At 38.7% G+C, this 26,217-nt stretch overlaps 1 protein-coding gene across 2 annotated transcripts in view; it reads right to left on the reverse strand.

Moving 5' to 3' along the window:
- LOC125779115 (uncharacterized) overlaps nt 1–26,217 on the reverse strand; it is a 579,602-nt gene that overhangs the window by 102,195 nt on the left and 451,190 nt on the right. Inside the window, exon 3 of one of the 2 annotated variants that reach the window (XM_049459686.1) lies at nt 21,444–25,497. The exons of the other annotated variant lie outside the window; for it this stretch is intronic. The gene's annotated coding sequence lies outside the window, so the exon portion shown is untranslated. Of the gene's footprint in view, nt 1–21,443; nt 25,498–26,217 lie in introns of those variants that run through there. 2 annotated transcript variants of the gene reach the window in all.

Below are 26,217 nucleotides of genomic sequence, written 5' to 3' on the forward strand. Positions count from 1 at the left end.
TTCCAGACGCAATATTCTAGAAGGACACGTCGGCATCAGCGAGAAGTGCGTGGCTATATAAGCCGTGGCAGCGCCAACGTAATCAACCAGTGCTAAGAGTAAACTGATATAGTGTAAACGAGTTGTAAAATAAAGAGATTTTGTTGAAGTGAATTAAACGGCTTTTAGTTTTATTTGTCAATCCAGAGATACGAACCTAGTAAAGTAAAACTAGCAAGGAGTAAATTCGCAACAATACTTTATAGGGTATCCGACGCTTCCTTCTGGGTGTTACAAACTTCGTGACAAACTTAATATGTCCTGTTCGGGGTATAAATTATCCAAATTATTAAAAGCACATACAACTTTTCAGCCCCGCGGGATGGCTTTCGCCAATAAGGGGGAAGAAAAAAACAATTCTGAACAAATCCTAGAGCGGTGGCGGGCTACTAAATGCCAAATGCACACGCACTACAACATTAAATAAAATATAACATAGTTTTATCAAAAAGTCGAAAAATCGACACCTTTCATAACATTTCAAAAATAAATAAAATCTCCAAAGGAAGTAAAGGGATCACCATACTCCCAATGCGATACAGTGACGCACCTACACTTACAAAAGGCAAAGGTCGCTCTTATCACATCTATCCAAGCGCTCCTCATATGGGTGGGTTATGGGAATTAGCTACACAAAGCATCAAATTAATTATGAAGAATTCTCTACTCCACGAATCGAAGCCGTTCTCCATTCACGACCATTCTCTCGCATAATCCCTCTGTTGTCACAGTCCTAACTCCAGGGCTAAGGAGTACCCATTCTGGCCAGGCGTGGAGTTACTATCTTTCATAAGACGAGAATAAATAAAGTCCAAACATTGCCGATAATACAGGAAAGGCATATAATAAACTACAGGTATGCCAAACCGAACACGAACACGTGTTCTTTTATTGCCCTCGGTTTTCAAGCATAAGGGAAAAGCTGAAAACCACCCTTGGAGGTAGTATCACGGTGGAAAATTTGACAGCACTTATGTGCGAGTCTTCTGTAAAGTGGAAAGCTGTCAGTGAAGCGGCAAATCAAATTATGACAAAATTGAGACAATTAGAACAGATTAGGCGTCAGTCAGTCCGTGCAATAGAGGAGACTTAAACGTCTTCTTCTCTCCCATGAAGTAATACTTTGTCCAGTGGTCCCGTGGGAGAGACATAAGGTGGGAGTAGGTTAGGTTTAGCGGATTAAGGTCCCGCACTCCGGCTTTCGATGCTTCCTCCTACTTTAAAAAAAAAAAAAAGATATGCCAAATCGATAAATAATAGATTGTAAATAACAGCTAATAAAATTAATAAAAGCAAACAACTTTTTTGATATAATAATAGAATCCGGAAAACACGCAAAATCAATTATTACCTCAAGCACAACAATTAACTTATCAGTTAACATTAACATTGAAGACTTAACTTGAAAATAACTTTATACGAAACAAGAGATTTTCATAATAAATTACATTGTCATTATAAACTCAAGTGTACCCGGTACTTTTAAGTCGATTTAAAAAGGGTAAAGAAAATAAAAATACATACTTATAACTATATGTATCGGCTGGTAACGAAATATTCAATTAGCTTCAAATGCTTTCGAGTACACTTTCAACCTCTGTTGGGAATAGAGTATCGGAGATTCAGGATTTGACTGTGGATGCTTGTTGGAGACATGTGCCATTGAAAAGCAATCCAGTAGACATTGTTTCCAGAGGAAGCACACCATTAGAACTCACAACTTCAATTTGGTTTAATGGACCTGAGTTTCTATACGAAGATGAAAGAAAATGGCCTAATGGAAAAAGTAACGACGTTGACATGGAAATTGTTAATTCAGAAATGTGTAAATCAATATTTAACATAATTATAAACAATAATTATCTTCTTGAAGCGCTTGAAAGGTACAGTACTCATACTCGTGAAGTGAGGATTGTCTTATGGATGCTACGTTTTTACACTAGATTTAAAAAAGATAACACGAAAATGGTGGATGGACCACTTACTTCTGATGAACTACATCGCGCTTTGCTACGCCTTGTTTGGAACGTTCAACAACAGCATTACGCTACAGATATTCGATTGTTGCAGCGAAATAAAATGACAAATGACATAATACGAAATTTGAATCCGTTCTTGGAAATAACTCAAGGATTTGAACTACTGAAGGTTGGAGGTAGACTTGAACTGGCCAATCTTCCAGAAAGCCAGAAACATCGTATTCTACTACCAAGTAAATGTGGATTCGTTACGCGATATGTTCGATATCTACATATTAAAAACTATAACGCTGGTGGCTTTAATTCGTTTACAATTCTGGATCGTCAATGCTCATGATCTCACTAGACGTATCCTCTGTCAACATCTATCTACGCATCAGGGGCGACAAAGGTTGTTCACATCGAAGTCGTTTCTGACTTGTCTATGGATGCATTTTTGGCATCACTCAAACGAATGGTTGGAAGAAGAGGTCTTCCATCAAATATTTATTCTGATAATGCAACTAATTTCGTCGGAGCTTGCAGCAAACCCTTTCTCTTCAAGAAGGAAACCAACGATGTCATCACAAATTATTGCGCTAATCAATTTATCAATTTTCATTTTATCCTTCCCAGCGCACCTCATTTTGGTCGCATTTGGGAGGCCGCAATTAAATCAGCCAAAGGGCATTTGAATGGCGTTATGAATACCAAGTTAATATACGAGGAACTCATTACAGCCTTGGTAGAAATAGAAACAGTTCTAAATTCTCGGTCTTTATCACCACTTTTGTCTGACCCTAGCCACTACGAAACTTTGACTCCAGGTCACTTCTTAACTGGTAGTGCGTTAAAGAGTCTGCCGGAGCGAGTAGTAGCTGACAACGTCAATTAAGTCAACAGATGGAATTAAATAACTGCCGTCAAGCAAATATTTTGGAACGTTGGTCACACGACTGTATAGCAAGCGAGAACAAAGTGGAACACTGACAGGAAATGTTAGTAAGAACGCAATGGTTCTTATCCATGAGGGCAATGTACCACCGCAACGATGGCTAATTGGTCGTGTCATAGATGCTACCCCAGGAAAGGATGCACGAGTCAGAGTGGTTGATGTGCGAACTTCAAAGGGTATAATTCGTCGCCCAATCCACAAAATTGCAGTTTTACCTATTTGAAAGTCCTTTCAACGGGGCCGGGATGTTGGGTCACCTAACGTTACACCCTATGAGTTACTAAGTTATTTTAAGTTGAGTTACTCATATATAAGAGCACAGAGTTAATTGTTCTAACAAACATATGTATGTGCATTCTAAGGTATCATAAATTGTAGGTGCATAATGCTCCCACATAACTCATTTGTATACACACACGTATGCTTGTCTACATATATTCGCATCAACATAACAGAGAGAGTTTTTGTCACTACTTCTGTGTGACTCTTTCGCATACGAGTATGCAAGCATATGGACATCCATCGCAAATATTAGCATAAACCTAATCATTGTACCATATTACATTTTTTTACATTAAATAATACAGTCTACTGCTGACCACCAAGGCGACAAGTTTTGATTTCCTCATTCTTTTTTCAATTTAATTACACAGCCCAAATTCTCATTTAAATCATTGTTGTTTCGTTGAATCACCACTTGCGTGTAAAACGTACATTTCTAAGACAACGTCTCAAATACTTGTCCTAATAGGATCAGCCACGACACGTAGCCAGTGCTGACAATCCTGCTGATTTAGGTAAAAGTGGATGCAAACCTCAGCATTTCGCCACCTCTACCCTCTGGTGGAATGGGCCCTGATGGTTAGCAGAATCTCCCGATTTTTAGCCACAATCACCAATGCGCATAAATATTGTCCCAGAATGTCGAAAAATCAACACCTATCAACCAATATTGAATGATAATGACATTTTTGAACGATTTTCATCGTTCCCCCGAACCCTCAGAGTAGTCGGCTATATGCTAAAGTTCTTAGAGCGCCTTAAAGTTAAAGTTAAAGGAGCAACTTGCCCCCAATGCGATACATTGACGCACGAAGACTTACAAAAAACAAAGATCGCTCTCATCGCATCAACCTAAATGCGCTACTTCAGCCGCGAGATGTCTTTACTAAGAGAACCGAAGCCGATTGCCAAAAAGAGCTCAATTTCAGTTTTATACCCAGTTCTAGACACGAAAAATCTTCTTCGTGCCAAAGGTCGGCTTGTTAACTCAAGCCTAACATACAACGACCGCCACCCCATAATACGAGGGCTGCTATATATATTTCTGGCCTAATAATGAAAATAGGCATATTTATCAACGAAAATGTTTTTTTTTTCCGTTGGATGTGGCTCGTCTTGGAACACCCAGACGGTCGATTGCTGTTTTGTTTCGGGCTCATACGCATAGATCCATGATTCGTCACCTGTGACGATATTATAAACGTCTTTTGAAGCACCGCGATCGTATTTTTTTCAGCATTTCTTTACACCTATCCACACGAGCCTTTTTTTGAGCGATTGTCAAATTGTGCGGGATCCAACGAGAACAAACCTTTTTTACGGCCAGATGTTCATGCAATATCGAATGTTTGCTGGTGGGAGAAATGCATAGGCATGCCTCTATCTGAAGGTATGTTACATGACGGTCTTGCATTATCAGTTCACGTACGGCATCGATGTTTTCTGGCACAACGGCTGTTTTTAGAAGACCTTCACGGAATTTGTCTTTGAGCGAGCGTCGGCCACGATTGAATTCGTTGTAACAGTTTTTCACAGTGCTATATGTAGGATGGTGCTTCATAGCCATACAAAGATTTTAGTTCATCGATGCACTCTTGTCGTGATAATCCACGTCGAAAGTTGTGAAAAATGATCGCACGAAAATGTTCACGAGTTAATTCCATTTTTTGGCCGAGATGAATTTTTTAATTCCCTGTAAATAAAACAATTCACGATTAAATGACAAAACGTTCTAAGTGATGTTATGCTAAAAAATGTCAAACTTTCCAATGGAAATGTCAGATTGCACCTGGCAACACTTAGTGTCGCCTAGTCCAGAAATATATATAGCAGCCTATGTAATACCTGAGAAGTCTTTATTTGTCACATTATTCCTAAATTACATCCCCATACTAATGCTACACGCCGGACATCGCTTCATGCAACATATGGTACGCCAAAAGTATTACATTCCTCGTTTGAAGCCCCAAATTAAAAAATGCATTTTCATGTGCAAGATCTGCACTATGCATAAGCAAACTTAGATTATGGCAGCACTTCCATCAGAACGCTGCAATTTCGCTCTGCCTTTCACCACACAGGTGTCGATTTTGCTGGGCTTTTTCAAATAAGAGGGTCCATGCTAAGGTCTCCCACTCTCATGAAAGGCTATGTGGATGCCTTTGTATATTTCACGAAAAAATCAGTTCAACTCATTCCTCAAATCGGATTCAGTTGTTTTATTTATGTGAAATATAAAAATCTTAAATTTACTTAGCAGATTCCCGGAATCTGACTTGACTTTTATTATTGAAACTTTATTAATTTATAACGTGCATTTTCGAAGTCAGACAATATGCTAATTGACGGCAACCTTATATGGAACGGCCAAAATGTTACAGCCCCAAACTTAATTCAATTAAATGTTAGTATCACTTTAGATACTAAGACATATTTTAACCATGAAATAAAGAATATAATACGTGGTCACCAGAATGAATAAATTAAGATTAAGAAAATACTGGAATCCAAATCCAATTACAATTTTTTTAATATATAGTACATGTCAAAGATTAAAAGGAATGTTTATGTTAAAGTACTCAAATATGGAACTTGTGCATAAAGCCGGAAAAACCACGTTGGTTGTCGGTTGTCTTTCCCGGATGAAAGTAGTGAATTAGATGAACTTAGGGGTCATTCATGCAGTAACAAAGTCTGTGTTACCCTGCCAACCACTTTTGTCACAATTCCCACGACAGCCGGTTCTACGCACCGGAATTGACTCGGATTTCATCCGTCCAAGGGCTGTCCTTTCGGCGATCTAACCCCGTTTGGATCGGTAAGTACTAATTTGTGTGTGTCGTCATCGGAGCAACGCCTTGCAGCGGGGTTGCTCCGCATCCTCCTGACTCGTGCTGGCATTGAGTCCAACCCGGGCCCTGAGGAATTTTTCTGCTGCGTCTGTCCAAAAAAGCTCCATCCAATCTCCACCTCGGTCAGGTGTAACACATGCAATGGATGGAGCCATCTTAAGACTTGTTCAGGCCTTAAGACCCACAGGGAGTGGACCACGCGATACGTGGCCCCATGTTGCCTGCGCAATACTGCGATACAAGCCTCTATGGCTGTGCAATCTGCACATAGTTCGCGCGCCGCTGCGGCACTCAATCAGAGTGGCCAACCGAGGACCTCTACGGTCAGGAGCTCAACCAGGCAACATAGCTCCCACTCTGACTTGTCCCCCCCCAACCTTCATCCCGCTCCAATCCTCGTGCGAGAACCAGTCAGCAACTCTTGGTTCCTCGCAGAGTCTGCTCCGTGTGTCAGACCGTCATACGTCGGAATGTCACACCAGTTAAGTGCAATTCCTGCGCTGGCTGGTGTCACTTCCCGACGTGTTCCGGCCTGCGCACCACACGTGAGTGGAGTGATTCCTACGTTGCCCCATGCTGCAGGAGTCTGCCCCCGCAACTCACAACAGAGGCGTCGCCATCCAACACCCCAGTGCGACAACCGCCCCTGCGGGTTCTGCAGCTGCAACAAACACCACCAACACATCACTCCTTCACCCCCAGGATCACCCACGGACACCCGCGACAAACCAGACTTCTCCAATTCAACTGCAACGGACTCCAGAGTAAGATCGAGGAGATAGTTGCACTTATGAATCGGGAACGTGTATCGATAGCTGCGGTCCAAGAAACCAAGTTAAACAACCGCTCAGATCTTCTGAGTTGTGCGGGTTTCAACGTCATACGTAAAGGACGCGAGCGAGATAGTGGTGGTGGCCTAGCTTTCATATTGCACAACACCGTGCAGTATCGTCAAATCGAAGAAGACATTGACCCCAGGGATACTACCCTAGAATGTCAGGGCATAGCTATCCGGTCAGGCGATGTCGAGCTCGAAATATTTAATATATACATCCCCCCAGTTACATGTTGCTCTACAGGATATCACCCGAACATAGGTGCGCTACTTCGAGGTGAATACCGTATGGTACTAGGCGACTTTAACGCGCACCACGATCTTTGGCATTCCTGTCTGTCAAATGATCATAGGGGGATGGAGCTGGCGGAACAGATTGACGACTCGACTTTCTGCACAATGAATGACGAAGCCCCCACCAGAATTATGGGCATCTGTATCAGCTCGCCCGATATTACCATTGCTAGTGGTGGTCTGATGAATAGCATAACCTGGCGACCTATGCTAACTCTCGCATCAGACCATCTGCCCATAATTATCTCGATCGAGAAGCCTCCTGATTTCGTTTCTGTGGACAACCGTACCTTCATTAACTTTAAAAAGGCTAATTGGGTCGGCTTCACAGAATTTACCGAGAGCACCTTCAACGCTCTAACCATTCCTACGGACGTATGCGGTGGCGAGTGTCAATTCCGCGAGGTGATCGCAGCAGCTACCGCTCGCTTTATCCCGGCTGGAAGAATAGCGGAAACCCGCCCCAATTTCCCAGCCGAAGCAGCCGTTCTAGCTAACGAGCGCGACACCTTACGCCATGCCGATCCCGGGGATCCCCGAATAAGGGATCTCAATTTAGAGATTCGGCGTATGGTAAATCAACATAAGCGGACGAAATGGATAGAGCACCTGAAGTCCTGCAGCCTCTCCACCGGTGTGAGTAAGCTACTGTCAAAGCTTTGTCTAATCCGAAGAGACACGACGACCGAGTTGAAGTTCAATTCAATGGTCATGCCTCTTCGGATCCGAAGAAGTGCGCGAGCTATTTTAGCCGGCAGTTTACACTGCACCCTTCGGTAGACAAGGCTAAAAGATGTGTTAACCGACGGCTGCGCAAAATGCCAAACAACTGCGCGCCACTTACTTTTACCGATGAGGAGGTTCAGGGTGTCATCAACAAGGCAAAATCATCCAGATCAACATGCTAATGTTAAAGCATGTAGGCTCGACGCGAGTAAAATATCTCACCAAGATCCTCAATCTGTCACTCACCACTCTTCAAATCCCCGATGTGTGGAAAGTCGGAAGAGTGGTCCCACTACTGAAACCTGGGAAATCCGCCAACAAAGGGGAATCTTATCGTCCGATATCTCTCCTCTCCCCAGTAGTGAATACACTTAAGGCCTTGTTACTCCCGACCTTCACTCACCACCTGAGCCTAGCCAGCCACCAGCATGGATTGCGCAAAGTGCACAGCACCACCACAGCACTTAGTGTTATAAACGCCCAGATAGTTCGTGGCCTCAACCAGAAACCACCCTGCGAAAGAACGATCCTCGTAGCGTTGGACCTGTCAAAAGCCTTTGACACGGTCAATCTAACAACGCTACTGCAGGACATCGAAAAGACCACTCCCCCTCCAGGGCGAAAGAGGTGGACCATGAACTATTTGAACGGTCGTCAGTCATCCGTACTATTTCGAGGTAAGACATCCAAAGCTACTGCTCCTTCTCTCCCCATACGACCGCGATTATCGCCAAGGTACAGAGCCGCAACAAAATCCTCAAGTCGCTAGCCGGCAGCACATGGGGAAAAGACAAAGAAACGTTGCTGGCAACATACAAGGCAATCGGCCGGCCGGTCCTCAACTATGCAGCACCAATATGGTCGCCTGGATGCAGTGGTACGCAGATGAGGAAACTTCAGACCTGTCAGAATACAGCACTCCGGACCACGACGGGATACCTCTTGATGTCTCCCATTGAACACCTCCACAGTGAGACGCGCATGCTACCCGTAAAGGAGCATAATCTACTCCTCTCCAGGCAGTTCCTGCTGGGTTGTTTCCGTAGGAATCACCCCTGCAGCCATCAGCTTGAAGCGGAACCGCCTCTCAGGAGCATCAAGAGGTCATTCCTCGACTATGTCGACGACATTAAACAATACGCCGACCAGACTTCAGACGCAACAAACTTTCGACAGGCACTGACCGCCATTCACAGTGGAGCCATCAACACCTTCACTGACTCCCTTCCCGTGAATGGCGTTCTTGGAGTCAAACCGGCACCTATTGCAGACGAAGAGCTCCAGTTGCCGCGAAAAACGCGAGTGACCCTAGCGCAACTTCGTTCTGGATACTGTAGCAGGTTAAACTCCTACTTATTCATCCATCTAACACCTTCCTCCCTTTGGTCCGACCCCGTCGAAACAGCACGTTTCTTGGGCCTACCGTAAGATGAACTCGACGACAACACAAACAACCCTTACCATCCTAAAGAGGATTAGCTAACCGCTAACAACAACAACAACAACAACAACCCACTTTTGTCAAATATTTCAATACAACTACACATTTTTCTATATGCACTAACACCAACGCACATTTTCGGGTTATTTTTTGTTTACCTAAATGCGATGAAAAAGTTTCTTTCATTTCTTGATTTATTTGAATGAGTGCGAAGGAGAAAACATAATTGTCAATAGTGCCAAAAGAAAATCCCAAAAAGGGTAACAAAATAACGATTGAAAGAAGCACGTCATTCGTGCTCGTACAACAAGAAGGTATAATAAGTGAGTGTATTTTATGTGATTTGGTTTTAAATAATTTGCAAATAATAACTAAATTTGTTTTCATAGCATTGGAAATCAGAATGAATTGGAAATAGCAGCAGCAGCATTTTCAGAAGCAGCAGCTATCAATTGTTAAGTAAGTATGTGAAAGAAGTGTGTGTACTTTGAAATTGGACTACACAGCCCAATACAATACGCAAAAATAAATATATACATATATATGTATTTTATGCGTTTAAGGCGGCCTGCACAATCCAATATAATATATAAAACCAAATGTTTGTTTTATATTTTAAACGATCAAATAATATTTATCTTTTCTTTAAGATATGATTATTATTTTTATTTAATTAATCTTTGCTTTCAGAATAAATTCTATTTGTATTTAATATATTTTATTTCTTCAGATAATATTAATCTCTTCTTTCAGATATTGTTATCATTTTATACAATTAATCTTTCTTTTTCTTTTAGATATTACAAACTCAATGTAGTTATTATTTATTTTCGGGTATTAGTAACCTTCATTTTATTATTATATTTTTAAGATATTTGTCTTTTATTTTTAGGTATCAATAATGTTTTTCTTTAATAAATCTTTTTTCCGATATTAATTATTTTTTTTAATTAAATATATTTTTATTTATTTAATTATAATAAAATTTATGTAAATATGTATTAAAAATAATAAAATTAATAATATAAAATTAAAAGATTTTGTTTGAAATTTTAAAAGCAGGAATCAAAAAATGGAACCCTGCATCAGCCGTCGATTGGGGATATTAGAGCAGAACAGATATACTTTTTTATATGACACTGCTGAATGCGCGCAACAGAGATGTATGACCACATGTATACGTACGTTTGAGGGGAAAAGTGGGAAGAATCTTCACGCGGCCTTTGGCAATCTACCCACATTTACTACATATCTACTGTTTCACTGGTTTTTTAACCGCTCATGGTTGGCAGGGTATAGAAGGATTTTGAAAGATTTTGTTAAGACTAGTTGGCCGGGATATTATCACTTAAATGATTTGGCTAAACAATTTAATAAAATTAAATCGGAATTGCATTTTGAAAATGGATTACTGTTTAGAAATCATCGGCTAGTTATTCCAAAAAATTTGTAAGGAAAATTTCAAAGCGGTTGCATGAACCTTTTCCTGGAATTGAGAAAACACTCAAAAGTGCTGTCTGTTTTCCCTTTTGTGGTGAGATGTGTTAGAATCATTGGCTGTGGTGAATTGGGCTGTGTTTTATTAGGGTGCACCAAATTTCACGAGTAGAGTGGGGCTGAACTCATACGCCGATAGGGGCGCGATTTCATTTCGTTTTTGTGACGCATATTTAAGTTATTTAGTAGCCAACAGTGTCAATAATAAAACGTCTGAGCATTTCATTGAAGCCATTACATTTTTAACGAAGTTAGATATCCTTCAATAATTAAATCAGATAATGTTCCATTCAATTCAGCTGCATTTGTGCAGTTTGCCAATGATTACACTGTGGAACATTTTTGGGATTATTGTCTAAGGGGTGAGAAATTATAAGTCAGGGTGATGGTACTAGGTCAGTATAGTAAAAACCTCAAAGGGTTTGGCGTTTGTATGTGTCAGTTTTTTTTTATGACCTTTTAAATTTTTTTCTTATGTTTATGTTTTTTCGCTTAGTTGTAACATTTTGGCAAAAACGTAGTTTAACATAACTCGCGAACCACTTGTCCGATTTTAATGAAACAAATTTAGAAAAATTAAGAATTACAATTTCCATTTGTTTTTATTTGTTTTTAAAAGTGTAATTTATCGCCTTTTTTTATAAATTTTCCCCAATAACTCCAGACTTCTGGCCATAAACTACTAAAAAAATAAAGTAAACATTTTTATAATTTTTTATTTTTCATATATTTATTTTTTTTTATTTATTTTAATAAATATTGCCTAGACTTTTTCGATGGTGGTTGTTGGGGACTAGTGGCATCGCATTCATCGCTATCATCAGTTTCTGAACCACACATAATGTCAATGTGTGACTCCACTGTTGGCCCTTCTGCATCTCCTGAAAACTCTTTATCATCAAGATCATCCCTGTCTTGCCACACAAGCTTACTCCACCAGCTAATTTCCGCAATTATTGCACTCGGCGACTTTTTGCCTCTATATCTGTAAGTTTTTGTTTTATTAAAATTAGTTTGAAAAAATAAAAAATCAGTATTGCCTCATTTCAAATGGCATAGCAACTTGATGATAGCGTTCACCTTGTTCATCAGATTCGATAGCCAATTGTTTGCTGAAGTAGTCCAGATGATGATGTAAATAATGGATTTTCAAGGACATGTGGACACCAATTTCCGAGAATGCTCTTAACATCCTTGCGACAGAAACATCGTAGTTGTTAGAACGATGCTTTCCCAATAAGCCTTCTATTACTTCTTTGATTGCCTGCCATGCATTCAATTCAGCGTCAATCAAAATATTGTTGAATGCGTCACTTTTAATCAGCTTTCGTATATCTGGACCATTTAGTAAGCCTGATTGGAAAAAATTAATTTGTTAAGATGGAAAACCATGGGAAATGAATGTGATATTATAACTTACCTTCTTTAATTTTACTTTCGCTGAGTCTCGGGTAAATTAGTTTCAAAACCAAGAAAACTTCATCTCTTTTGGCCACAGTTTTTATAAAATTCTTAACAATTCCAAGTTTAATATCGTGTGTCCCAATCGCACAAAAAGCACATATATTTTATATAGCCGCTTTGAAGACCGCAAAGCATTGCTACAACTTTTAAATCGGAGCATATGCGCCACATATGTTTGGCGTAGTTAACCATTTTTAAAATATTTTCCAGTGCATCATACATATGTTTCTCTCGTTACTGTACTATAGGCGATTGGACTTGAAGATTTTTTATTGGTCTTATGCAGTAAAACCGCCTTCAAGCTGAGTTTTGAACTGTCAATAAATAATCTCCAGTCATCTGCTTCATATTTTATTACCATTGCGTTCATAAATTTTCCTACATCCGGGCAATATGCAGAAGTTTTTACATCATTCACAAGGAATAAACTGTGGAGTGTTGCCTGACGACTTCGATAAGCTGTGACTTTCACACCGGGTGCCAACAAATTGTTTGATTTCAAAATGGAAGCCAGCTCTTCTGATTTATGCTGTGTTAATTCCAACTTGGCATCAATAGAATCAAGCTTAATTTGATTTATTAAAATTGGCTCATTGGATACTGATGGCTCATATGGGGGATCATCACGTGCATGATATGTCGGAGCAGTCGTAAAAGAGAAAATATCTGGGCTAGAAGCTTTTGGCACAGGAATGTGGTCCGAATGAAGCAATGTTGTTGCGGCACTTGCAACACCAACGTAATTATACGATTTTCTTATCCTTTTTGCGGCTTCTTTATTCGCACATGCATAGCAATTCAATGGATTGTGACTTTCGCCAGGATTAGTCCAAGTCATTGGGATACCGAATGGCATACTTTCACGTCTTCTACTTTTCCAATCCATTAGACCAGGTATGGTCACATTTTTAGCCCGCAAAGTTAGCAAAGTGCGCACAGGGGCTAGATGAGGGGAATATCAGTTTACGGAGAGAAGGGCATTACAAGTTGCGAAAAAAATCAATTACATTCCTCCGTAACTTAATGTTCATCGCAGAGTGGTTGCGGCAATACTGACATTGTACACAAATTTAAGAGCGGAAGTTTACTTCATATCGGAATTGTACAGTTGTGTGAACAAAAAGAGGTAAACATAATTGGCAGGGTTTAGAGTGTCGCATTAAAATTTGTTTTTATTTACCTTTGCATGACGGGAAATTCTAATCACTCTTACGAAAAAATATATAAGTTATACTTGTATCTAAAAACAATTTTATTTAATAAGAAAACAGCACATTTTAAAACTTCATAACACCTATATTTGTTTCTATTTTGTTCACACCACTGTACATGTGATAGATCAGTTAATGGTGGTGATGCCAGTTATAAGAATTCATTTGAGATACAATTGGGCAAACTTTTCTCAAGTTGTGGGCTTTTATACGTACATATGCATACCTGCATACATAAAAAAGAAAAGATACTTGTGACCGTTATATTTACATATTGTGTTTAAACATATTGCAGTTCCATTTAATGAAAATGCTTATATAAATATATGATTTGTGATATTTTCAGTTTGGTTGTTTTATCAAAATCAAAGAATTGAGGTTTTTTTCTATAATTGTTTTGTTAAATTTTAAAAATCTAAGTCGCCTCTGGAAATGTATTAAAATAATAATATGCGCTATAGAAAGGGAACACATATTTTCAAAAATATAAGAAATCATCAAATAAAAATATACAATATTTGCGCGGTATGGCATTAGTGATTGAGAGTGGCTATGCACACAAATAGCATGGATAATATGATACGAGACTTTTTGATTCGAGAGAGAGTTGTCAAAACTCGCATTTTTTATAACATTTGCCAATGATGCCACTGCTGAAAAATATTAGATTGGATATTTAATAAATTATACAAAACGCTTAATTAAGCACTTTTAAAATGCATACATATATAAATGTTAAAATGCAAAATCATTAATTAATTTACATAAACATTTATTTTGTCAAAATATGTTCGCACAGTTCAATGAAATTTCATTTCACACTAATTTCGTCAAGTAATTAAAGCGGTTTACTTCTGGCATCTCGCCTTTTCTGAAATCAGCTGATCGAAATTCCCTGATCTCTTTCGCTGTCAAATAATCAGGGAACGCGTTTGAGGAAAAAATGAGAGCCAATGCGGGAGTCTCGTATTATATTATCCATGCAAATAGAATATAAACGCTAATAGCAGAAACATCTTCTCACTTCGCCACGAGCGGCAAGCGTTTTGTTCTAGTTTTCATTCGAACAATGGTGCCATTACTCAATACGCATATGTAGTTTTGTACACATCTAAGTTTTCAATTATAATTTTTCATAATAAAAAATATCGAAACTGAAATCAAACTATTAAAACTAGTTTATATATTTGTAAATAATAGCATTCGATTCTGAATTTGAGTTATTTTAAGAAAATTTCAAATATATTGATGACAATTTTTGTAATTGCTACAGTATATCGAGCCTGGCAACCCTGCGGTGTGAGAGAGCAATCAGCTGAGTTGCTTGAAATTCTTGGATTGGCGGGTGGTAGAAGGGTTGTTGGGTAATTATTTACATTGCGCACTCATAAGATTCATTTGGTTATATGTGTTTGAAGAAACAGTGGTTCATATACTGAAGTTATTATTGAAATTACTTTTTATAAGGAAGTTTAAAGAAATAACCTGGTATGAAACTTTTTGCTTCGAAAATTATATATAAAATAAGAAGTAGGTTATCTGATTTAAATTTTGGTACTTGGTACAATAATGCGAGGAGCTATAGCAAATGACATTAAAACAAACATATAATTTATTATTTCAAATAAACAAAATTAAATGCTGATATAAAGACATATTAAAAAAATGATTACTAAAATCAAATATTTATTATACTTTTTGTTATTTGTCTTACATTTTATAAATTTATAGTAGTTACAAAGAAACTTAAAATTGTTAGGCAATTTTACTGTTATTACCCACAGTGCAACTTCCCATATATGCGTGCGCTCTCATTTGTAAACATGGTGTGGTAAAATAGGTTGCTCTTACTTCCTTCTTCATGTTTGCCCGCGATTATCCCCTCATCTAGCCCTCAAAATGTGCACTCGTGCCCGCACGGGCAAAATGCCACTGAGGGCTAATATGCCCATCCCTGCATTAGACGGTTGTAGCAGCTTTTACACACTTGGGGTACTCACAACGTGTTTTAAAGCATCGTAAAATCATAAAGTCATAAGTTTTTATGCTAGTGTAAAAAATTTGTTGTTGGATTACATACTAAAATAAGTTTACGCAAATACGACTCTGAACGCTATGTATTCGGTTCGTCATAACTGATCAGCTGATTTCTGTTTACATAAGTTTGCTTTTGTGTTGTGGTTACATTTGTGTTTGAATTTAAATTTCTTTCAAATTTCTTTTGTCGAGGGTTTTCGGAATAATGGAGCAATATAATGTTATACAGGTAATATAAAAATGCATAATAAATACAATTTAACTAATTAAATGCGCTTTTAGACAAAAGCAAAGCGGGTGCGTTCCCACCCAACCAGAAAGTGGCTGTTTGAAGAAGAAAAGGCGTTGATTGAATTTTTGACACAAAACAGGGATTTTGAGGTAAATCTATTAATTAAAATGCAACTTAGAAGTAATCCATTATAATTTTAATTATAGAAGCCAACGTCTCAATTGTATTATAAAAGATTTTCAAATGAGAGCAACATTGCGGTGGACTGGAAGCTGACACGCTCGAAGGTTCGTTATATGCGTACAACATATAACAAAGCAAAAGCATGGGATGGTTCGACGGGTGCAGGGAGTATGGAAGGCGAAACTATGAAGGGTAAGATTTTGTTTGTAAATAAAACAAAATTTTCACGGTTTCTGCGTGAGTATAGAAGTGAAGCAAATAGTATTGAGGACAATTGCGAATTTGTGTAAATGGTTCAAACCATAAAATGAAGCGGAACGACTAGTAAATCGCATCAGAACTTGAGAATTTAAATGTTATTCATTCTTCTATTGGTACTTAGAATAACTAGACATTTTTATTTCAGCCACTTTACTTAAAATGTGTACGTTTTTTTATGAAATGGAAGAAATTTTCGGCAGTAGAGTGGTTGAGTCAGCAGTAATAAACGAAAGTTTGGAAAACAACGAAAACTATTCGGAAGTAGGCCTCAACGAGTCAGCGTCTTTTGCGGCTGTATGCGAAGGCGAAGGCATAGATAAGACAATTCGTAAAGGAATATATTCCAGAACTGCGGCATCAGATATTCTGCAATTTCAGTCTGAAATGATACAGCTGAAAAAGCAGGAAATGGAGCAAGAAATGAGCTTTAAGGAGAAAGAGTTGGAATTAAGAGAAAGAGAATTGAGGATTAAAGAAAAAGAAGTAGAGTTAAGGGAAAAGTAAGAATTATTACTAAAAGACAAAGAAATGGAGATGAAACTAAAAGAATTGGAAAGTAATGAAAATATAAAAATAATGGAAATACAAATGAAAGAAGGATTAGCAATGGAAGAATTGAAACACAAATACAAATAAGTGGAAGAATTGGGAGAAGTGGTGCAAGAGAATTTTAAATTACCTGAAATGAATTAATGTACCTGAAGTTTATTTTTAATAATTACTTTTTATGTTAATTTTTAAATTAGAAAAAAAAACATATTTTTATATGAATACTAATACTAATGAATAGTAAATATACTTTTAAATAATGATGTATTTTAAGTTAATCTATGATTTTGTATGAAGTTAAGAAGGCTAGAAATTGTGTTACTTCCTGGTGGTAAGCTATATTGAGGTGGGGTAATTTCAACGCTTTCTTCGTTTTCAGTTTGGAAATTAATTAGCATGCATTAATTAGCAATGCAGCATACCATGATCCAATCTTTGCATTCTTTTTTATTTTGCTCATTTGTCATTCTAAACTTCAATTCCTTCAAGATATAAGTACCTACATACGCATGTACAAGTACACGTATTAGGGTGTGCCTAATTACACAATAAACAAAATAAAAAAAATAAAATAAAACAAAAAAACAGTCACCGACTAGCAGTCAACGCGATCGGTCACGCTTGTTAAACAGTCCATAAGTTGCTTTCTCTACCGTCAATTCTCTTTTCCACGCGTCGCGTACCAGTGCCTAGTGTATTTGTGTTTTTTTTCGCTACTTCTATACATCTAGTGCTTTTTAAACACACGTGCTTGACTAAACTTTTGATGTGAGATGGCTCCCGGGCCCAAATATCTCGGGGACAATAGATTTGCACTATTGTCACCGAGCCCTCGTGCAAAAAGAAAAAAACCAGCAAACGAAATTGAAGAATTCCCAGAATTGCCCGTAACAAAAAAAGATAGCCCCAAATTCCTTGTGATAAAATCTAAAGACGAAAATAAACCACTAAGTAGCTACTCCATTTTTGCTGTGCACAAATCACTTCTGGCTATAAGCATAGAAATAAACAAAATTACTCCTCTACGTGATGGAGGCTTATTGCTGCTGGTGAAAAATAAAGAAATAGCAAAAAAGTTTATTAACACCCATTCTCTACCGGGCCTTTGTCAAGATTCATGTGAACTCCACCATAATTTAAATTGTGTTAAAGGGACAGTATACGCGCCATTCTTAAATTAAGTTCCAGAGGACGAGATTATTGAAGAACTCAAGCAATACAACGTCACTACCGTCCACAAATTCACGCGCATAACTGAAGGAGTCGTCAAACCAACCGGAGCAGTACTACTATCATTCGACACCTATTTTTTACCGGAAAAAATTGACATAGCCTGGGAAATATGCACTGTGCGGCCATATTTCCCAAACCCGATGCGATGCGAATCGTGTCAGAAACTTGGACATACAATGAAAATGTGCAAGAACGCACCCGCCTGCGTCTCTTGCAACCTACCTCCCCACCAACCAGAAAACTGCATCAGTACATCATGTGCAAATTGTTTTGGAGAACATGCAGCCTCGGCCAACACATGCCCCAAATATCAACAGGCCAAAGCTATTCTTAAAATAAAAACTGAGAAGAAATATTCTATGCGCGAAGCGTTAAAATTACACAAAATACAAAATCCAATCGCAGTCACAAATTCCATTTCAGTCGCCCAAACAACAAAAATACAAGACAATTCCACAGCACAAGTAAATACACATAATCCGCCTGATTCCAACAACTCTACATCAGAAGCTCCCAATATTACGCAAGAAACCGTCAAAGCAACTACGAGTACTAGCAAAGACAGTATACAAAAATTTTTAACGGAACTCAATGCCCAGCCAACAAATAAAACTAATCTGATAACAACAACTAATTCAACAAAAGATCATACTATTGTTACATTAAATCAACACAACAACTACGGTAGAGAGAAAACGTCGAAAACAGAAACTGAAAAAGAAGCAGATCACCACATGGATACGGACACGTCTACGTCTACAACAAATACCATGAATAGAGTAATAAGCAAAGGAAGTCCCAGCGTACTGAGACGTTTACCTATAAAAAAACAACAGTGCCAAGTAAACAACTTAAACATAAACATGCTTTAGACATCCACCGAAATTGCAAACTACTACACTAACTTTTCCGAAGAATATAATACGTTAAAGCAGACAATACTGGCCGAAGTATATTACCTCAGCACAATCACAAAAGACGCTCTCTACCTGGAAACAGAATTCTCCCAAATAGAATTAGATGTCGCTCTGCAACACGCTAAAGGGAAGTCTCCAGGAAAAGACCGTATAACCTACGCTATGCTCCGCAATCTACCACTTCCAGCTAAACGTATCCTTCTGTCATTGTACAGCAACATCCTCAACGGGGGGCTTTATCCTCACACGTGGCTATCGGCCACCATACTACCAATCCCTAAGCCAAATAAACCCCAGGACAGTACAAGTGGGTATCGCCCAATCTCACTAACCTCCTGTCTCAGCAAAATATTTGAAAAAATGCTCACGAAAAGGCTAATGTGGTTTTTCTTGAAAAATAATTTAATAAGTCACAACCAGTCAGCATTTAAAAAGAAACATGGAACCATTGACGCACTCCTCCACCTACAACACTTTATCGCCGATGCGCTCTCAACCAAAAATCACATCACAGTGTTAGCCACTGTCTTCGAAAAAGCGTATGATCGAATTGGCATTCATGTCATTTTAAATCAACTCAAAGAGTGGAAAATTGGGAAAAAGATATTTCAAGTCATAAAATCGTTTATGACTGGACGGGCATTCCAAGTTAATATCAACGGACAGCTTTCAAAACCTTTTCCACTCAATAACGGCATACCCCAAGGTTCCCTTTTATCGGTTGTTCTATTTATGATAGCCTTTGAGCAAATAATAACAATAAACCACAAAAATATCAATTTAAATATTTATGCAGACGACGCTTTTTTTATACAAAAAATAAGCACTAAAAATACACTTTTAAAGCTACTACTCGAACTCAAACAATGGGGATTAAGATCTGGAACCACCCTTGCTTATGAAAAGTGCAAAATTTTGCACATCTGTCGAAAACAACTCACTAACATTCAAAATGTAAAAAACTTAAAAATATTAGGCATTATATTTGATTCTAAATATTCTTTCAAAAAGCACTGTCAGCAGTTAAGAAAAAATCTAGCTACCAGGCTTAATATTATTAAATACTTATCATCAAAAAACCTTTGTATACATACTAACACTTTAATTAATATAACAAGTTCAATAATGATATCAAAAATAGATTATGGACTCCCTATTTACGGGTGGTGCGCTAACACACATATAAAACTTTTGCAAGCGCCGTACCACACAGCGGCTCGACGTAGTTTGAACGCTTTCCCCACTTCAACAGTTAAATGTATGTTAGCAGAAGCAGGTCTCCCCTCCATTGTTGAAAGGCGCGACCTCGCTACGTGGAGACTGATCCCAAAGTTTATTAATAGCACAAATAAAACGCTATTCAACATATTCCGTCTCGCTGCATCCCACAAACGCAACTACTCCACCAAATCTACTATTCGTCGGTGCATATCCTATTGCAAAGAATTAGAGATTCAAATACTCCCAATGGGCAATCAAATTTGTAAGCAAGCGCCTTGGTCGCTACCACAATCTTCTGTATCAGAGCTTTTACACACCTACCCTAAATCACACACCAGTAGCGAATGCTTTAAACAACTATTCATTGAGCACTTTAACAGTAGGCAGATGATCAACTGGATCCCCATATTCACAGATGGATCAAAAAGTGACCACAGTACAACGTTCGGTGTAGTGCACCAAAATGGAACACTCATAACAGCCGGTTGGCTCCCATTGCACTGTTCTATTTATACAGCAGAAGCAGTCGCGGTACCACAAGCCGCAGAATTTGCAACTAAAAACAAAGGGCACTTCGTTATTTGCACAGATAGTATGTCTGTAGTCTCAGCTATTAAAAACGTTTACCACGATAACTCTATTATCAACCGAATTAGGGACAGACTTATGAAATACAAAAATAAACTCCAAATCTTTTGGGTTCCTGGGCGTAAGGGCATCCCAGGCAACGAGTTTGCCGACGAAGCGGCCAAAAACGCAGTCTCATCACCATGTCTAACTTTTAATGCATCGCCGAGCAAGGATTTACAGAAGGTGATAAATAGACACCTCCGTAACAAACAAATTTCAGACTGGTCCCATTATCAGCATCTTTACTCCACCATTAATCGTGAATGTGCTAAAGCGCTTTACCCAGCGGATTTGTCAAGGAAAGAAATTACCTTTTCACTCGACTGAGGCTCGGCCACACAGTGATCACGCATAGCCACATTCTGCAATGTGAAACTCCACCTGTATGCCCGTATTGTTCAAACCGTCTAACTGTCCAACACATCCTCGACTATTGCCCAAACCTATCGGCGCTGAGAGCAAAGAATTTTGGTACCACTACCGTCAACTCTACTAAATGAAATTAACATCGGAAACGTTAAAAAAGTAATTAAATATATCAACGATATTAAGCTGAGCAGCAAAATTTAAACCATTTTTAACCAAATAAAATATATTACAATATCAATATGTTAAATTCGGAATATAAGAAGAAAAAAAAAAAAAAAAAAAAAAAAAGGATTTTAACCATTTAATCGCACCGTAGGTAGCTAGTGTGTATTTACTCAAGTTAGTTTAATATTTCATATTACTCTAATAAATAATAATAATAATAATAAAACAAAAAAAAAGCTTATAAAACTAACATTTTTTGTAAACTAATCGAAATTCAAAACTCTATTTACCCAAAAGAGTATTCGGTTCAAGCAATACCTTATCGCCTTATTTAAATCAATTACACTGAGAGGAAAAATTTTTATTATTTACAGATAAAAAATTAAAATAAAACCAAAATGGTTAATAACGCAACAAATCAAAATACACCTGTAGGAGCTACACTCTCAAAACAGGTTGTTCAATTCATTTCAAAAGTGCCAGTTTATTAACATACTGCACTAGATTTGCCTTCTTCACCGGTTCATGAAAACTCTGAATCGTTATTAAAAATCAAAATTCAAAATCTTGAAAACTTTTAGACTCGCCTCCAAGTGGCTCATGACGCCATTCTAGATTCCAACGATTCAGATACAAAAAATTTTAAATCATCGGCTTACGATATTTACGAAAACTGCTTAGACCAATATGAAGAAACAAAAGCTATGATCTCCGATTAAAGCTAATAAAAGCAATTGCACCTACTCCACATCCGAGAGTAGAGCTGCCACAAGAAGACAGTCAGAAGGCAAGTTCAGGCATCCAACTCGAGCTGCTCGCATGTGACACAGAAACATTTTGTGGAGGTTATCAAGAATGGCCGTCCTTCCGGGACATGTTTACAGCTGTTTACATCAACCATCCAAAATTATCACAAGCGCAAAAATTTTATCCCCGATATAAGATAAAAGGTCAAGCAGGCGTCATAGTAAAACAGTTCGCAGTAAATGACGACAATTTCAATTTGGCTTGGGAAGCTCTAAAAGCTAGATATGAAAACGAAAAAATATTGATCGAGAAGCAAGTAACGACACTATTAAACTTGCCTAAAATCAAGAAAGAAACAAGTGAAGAATTTGTAACACTACAATCCACTGTTTCTAATTGTTTGTCGATTCTGTCAACACAAAATATACCCACAGACAACTGGGACCCTATACTGGTAAACATTTGCACCGCCGCATTACCAGAAAAGTCGTTACTTCTATGGGAGCAATCGTTCTCATCACGAAAATAGTGCCCAACGTGGCAACAAATGAAAGATTTTCTCACCACCAAATATGAAATCGCGGAAAGGTTAGAAGAAGAAATAATCAAAAAAAGAACATTAAACACGGCGAAAATAGAAGCTTAAATAGTCTTCAATTATGATTTTGGCACACGCACAGTTTCAATGGAATTTCCGGTGTTCACGGATTAATGTTGATCGTCATTTATGTCGTCACGACCACTTTGAAAACATTGAAACCACTCGTGCTCTCTGCTACGGGATAGGAAATCATCGCCATAAAGTTGTTTCATCAATTGAAACGTTTTACCAATTTTAAAACAAAATTTAATGTTGGCTCTTTGTTCGAAGATCATTTTCGCACCGATAACACAAACAATCTGACACTTAAAATGCAATAACTTCACTTCCAATCATGAAATTTTCACTGGACAATCGATAAAGAGAGCAGACACTAACGTTCTGTTCTGTTTACTTTGGAACGCTCCTTGTAACAACGTTTATATCACCATTTGGTCGTTATAAATTTAATCGAATGCCATTTGGATTAAATTGTGCACCGAAGATATTTCAAAGATTGGTGATACAAATATTTGGTGATATACCGCGTGTCTTTGTTTATTTTGATGACTTCGGAGTTATAGCTTTGAATCAAGAAGAGCATAATAGAATATTGTCAGTGGTACTCAAACGTGCTCGTTTGAATAATGTTAAATTTAATCAGGAAAAAATTCAGTATCGTAAATCGGAAGTTAAATTCATGGGAAATATTTTATCGGAAAATGTAATAGAACCGGCAAATAAATAGTTATATTGATGTAATTCTAGATGTTAAAAAGCCAACTGAGAGGGAGAATGCGAGAATTCGGTCTTTTTAAATATTTAGCAAGATTCATTCCAAATTTATCTAAATTAACAGCGGAATTAAGATTATTAACGGGAAAAGACACAGAATTTGAGAGCAATTAAAAGCATGACTTAGACCTCAATAACTTATTAAGAATAATAACATCGGATCCAATTCTGAAAGTATATGTATGACCCGGAACAATCGGTTGTCATTCAAACTGAAGCATCAAAAGACGGACTTGATTGAGTCTTATTGCAAAATGGTCATCCATTTGCATTTGCGTCCCGAACTCTAAGCAAGAGTGAACCAAGATGTGCCCAGATTGAGAAGGAGCTCTTGGCAGTTGTTTTGCACGTCAAATAATAAAAAGAATGTTTATGATTTTGTTAAAATATGGAACTTGTGTATAAAGCCGGAAAAACCACGTTGGTTGTCGGTTATCTTTCCCGGATGAAAGTAGTGAATTAGATGAACTTAGGGGTCATTCATGCAGTAACAAAGTCTGTGTTACCCTGCCAACCACGGCCACCAACTTTTGTCAAATATTTCAATACAACTACACATTTTTCTATATGCACTAACACCAACGCACATTTTCGGGTTATTTTTTGTTTACCTAAATGCGATGAAAAAAAGTTTCTTTCATTTCTTGATTTATTTGAATGAGTGCGAAGGAGAAAACATAATTGTCAATAGTGCCAAAAGAAAATCCCAAAAAGGGTAACAAAATAACAATTGAAAGAAGCATGTCATTCGTGCTCGTACAACAAGAAGGTATAATAAGTAAGTGAATTGTATGTTGCGTGCGCTCCGAGGTCCTAACATAGACTCGGACCACTATATTGTTGCAGTAAAAATTCGCACCCGCCTCTGTGCAGCAAAAAACGCACGCCAACAAACACAAGGAAGGTTCGACGTCGAGAAGCTGCAATCACAACAGACAGCCGAACGTTTTTCTACTCGGCTTGCACTCCTGCTCTCTGAGAGCACTCATCAACAATTCGGTATAAGGGAACTGTGGGACGGCATTTCAAACTCCTTACGTACAGCTGCAACGGAAACCATTGGTTTTCGGAAAGTGCAAAAGAACAGCTGGTACGACGAGGAGTGCCGTGTCGCAGCGGAGAGAAAACAGGCTGCCTACCTCGCAACGTTACGATCGACCACAACACGTGCGGGATGGGATAGATACCGAGAGTTGAAGAGGGAAGCAAGACGCATTTGCAGACAGAAGAAGAAAGAGGCCGAAATGCGTGAGTATGAACAGCTCGATAAGCTGGCCGACAGGGGTAATGCTCGAAAATTCTACGAAAAGATGCGGCGGCTTACAGAAGGTTTCAAGACCGGAGCATACTCTTGTAGAACCCCCAAAGGTGATCTAGTTACCGATGCCCAGAGCATACTTAAATTATGGAGGGAACACTTCTCCAGCCTGCTGAATAGCAGTGAAAACCCAACACCGGGAGAAGGCGAACCCGATTCCCCAATCGATGACGATGGAGCAGACGTTCCATTACCCGACCATGAAGAAGTTCGAATAGCAATCACCCGCCTGAAGAACAACAAAGCGGCAGGGGCCGATGGATTGCCGGCCGAGCTATTCAAACACGGCGGCGAAGAACTGATAAGGAGCATGCATCAGCTTCTTTGTAAAATATGGTCGGACGAAAGCATGCCCAACGACTGGAATTTAAGTGTGCTATGCCCAATCCATAAAAAAGGAGACCCCACAATCTGCGCCAACTACCGTGGGATTAGCCTCCTCAACATCGCATATAAGGTTCTATCGAGCGTATTGTGTGAAAGATTAAAGCCCACCGTCAACAAACTGATTGGACCTTATCAGTGTGGCTTTAGACCTGGTAAATCAACAACCGACCAGATATTCACCATGCGCCAAATCTTGGAAAAGACCCGTGAAAGGAGAATCGACACTCACCACCTCTTCGTCGATTTCAAAGCTGCTTTCGACAGCACGAAAAGGAGCTGCCTTTATGCCGCGATGTCTGAATTTGGTATCCCCGCAAAACTGATACGGCTGTGTAAACTGACGTTGAGCGGCACCAAAAGCTCCGTCAGGATCGGGAAGAACCTCTCCGAGCCGTTCGATACCAAACGAAGTTTCAGACAAGGCGACTCCCTATCGTGCGACTTTTTCAATCTGCTGCTGGAGAAAATAGTTCGAGCTGCAGAACTTAATCGAGCAGGTACAATCTTCTATAAGAGTGTACAGCTGCTGGCGTATGCCGATGATATTGATATCATCGGCCTCAACACCCGCGCCGTTAGTTCTGCTTTCTCCAGGCTGGACAAGGAAGCAAAACGAATGGGTCTGGCAGTGAACGAGGGCAAGACGAAATATCTCCTGTCATCAAACAAACAGTCGTCGCACTCGCGACTTGGCACTCACGTCACTGTTGACAGTCATAACTTTGAAGTTGTAGATAATTTCGTCTATCTTGGAACCAGCGTAAACACCACCAACAATGTCAGCCTAGAAATCCAACGCAGGATAACTCTTGCCAACAGGTGCTACTTCGGACTGAGTAGGCAATTGAGAAGCAAAGTCCTCTCTCGACAGACAAAAACCAAACTCTATAAGTCTCTTATAATTCCCGTCCTGCTATATGGTGCAGAGGCTTGGACGATGTCAACAGCGGATGAGTCGACGTTGCGAGTTTTCGAGAGAAAAATTCTGCGAAAGATTTATGGTCCTTTGTGCGTTGGCCACGGCGAATATCGCATTCGA

The sequence above is a fragment of the Bactrocera dorsalis genome, chromosome 6, assembly GCF_023373825.1.
Source record: "Bactrocera dorsalis isolate Fly_Bdor chromosome 6, ASM2337382v1, whole genome shotgun sequence".
In the NCBI taxonomy this organism is placed as follows: domain Eukaryota; kingdom Metazoa; phylum Arthropoda; class Insecta; order Diptera; family Tephritidae; genus Bactrocera; species Bactrocera dorsalis.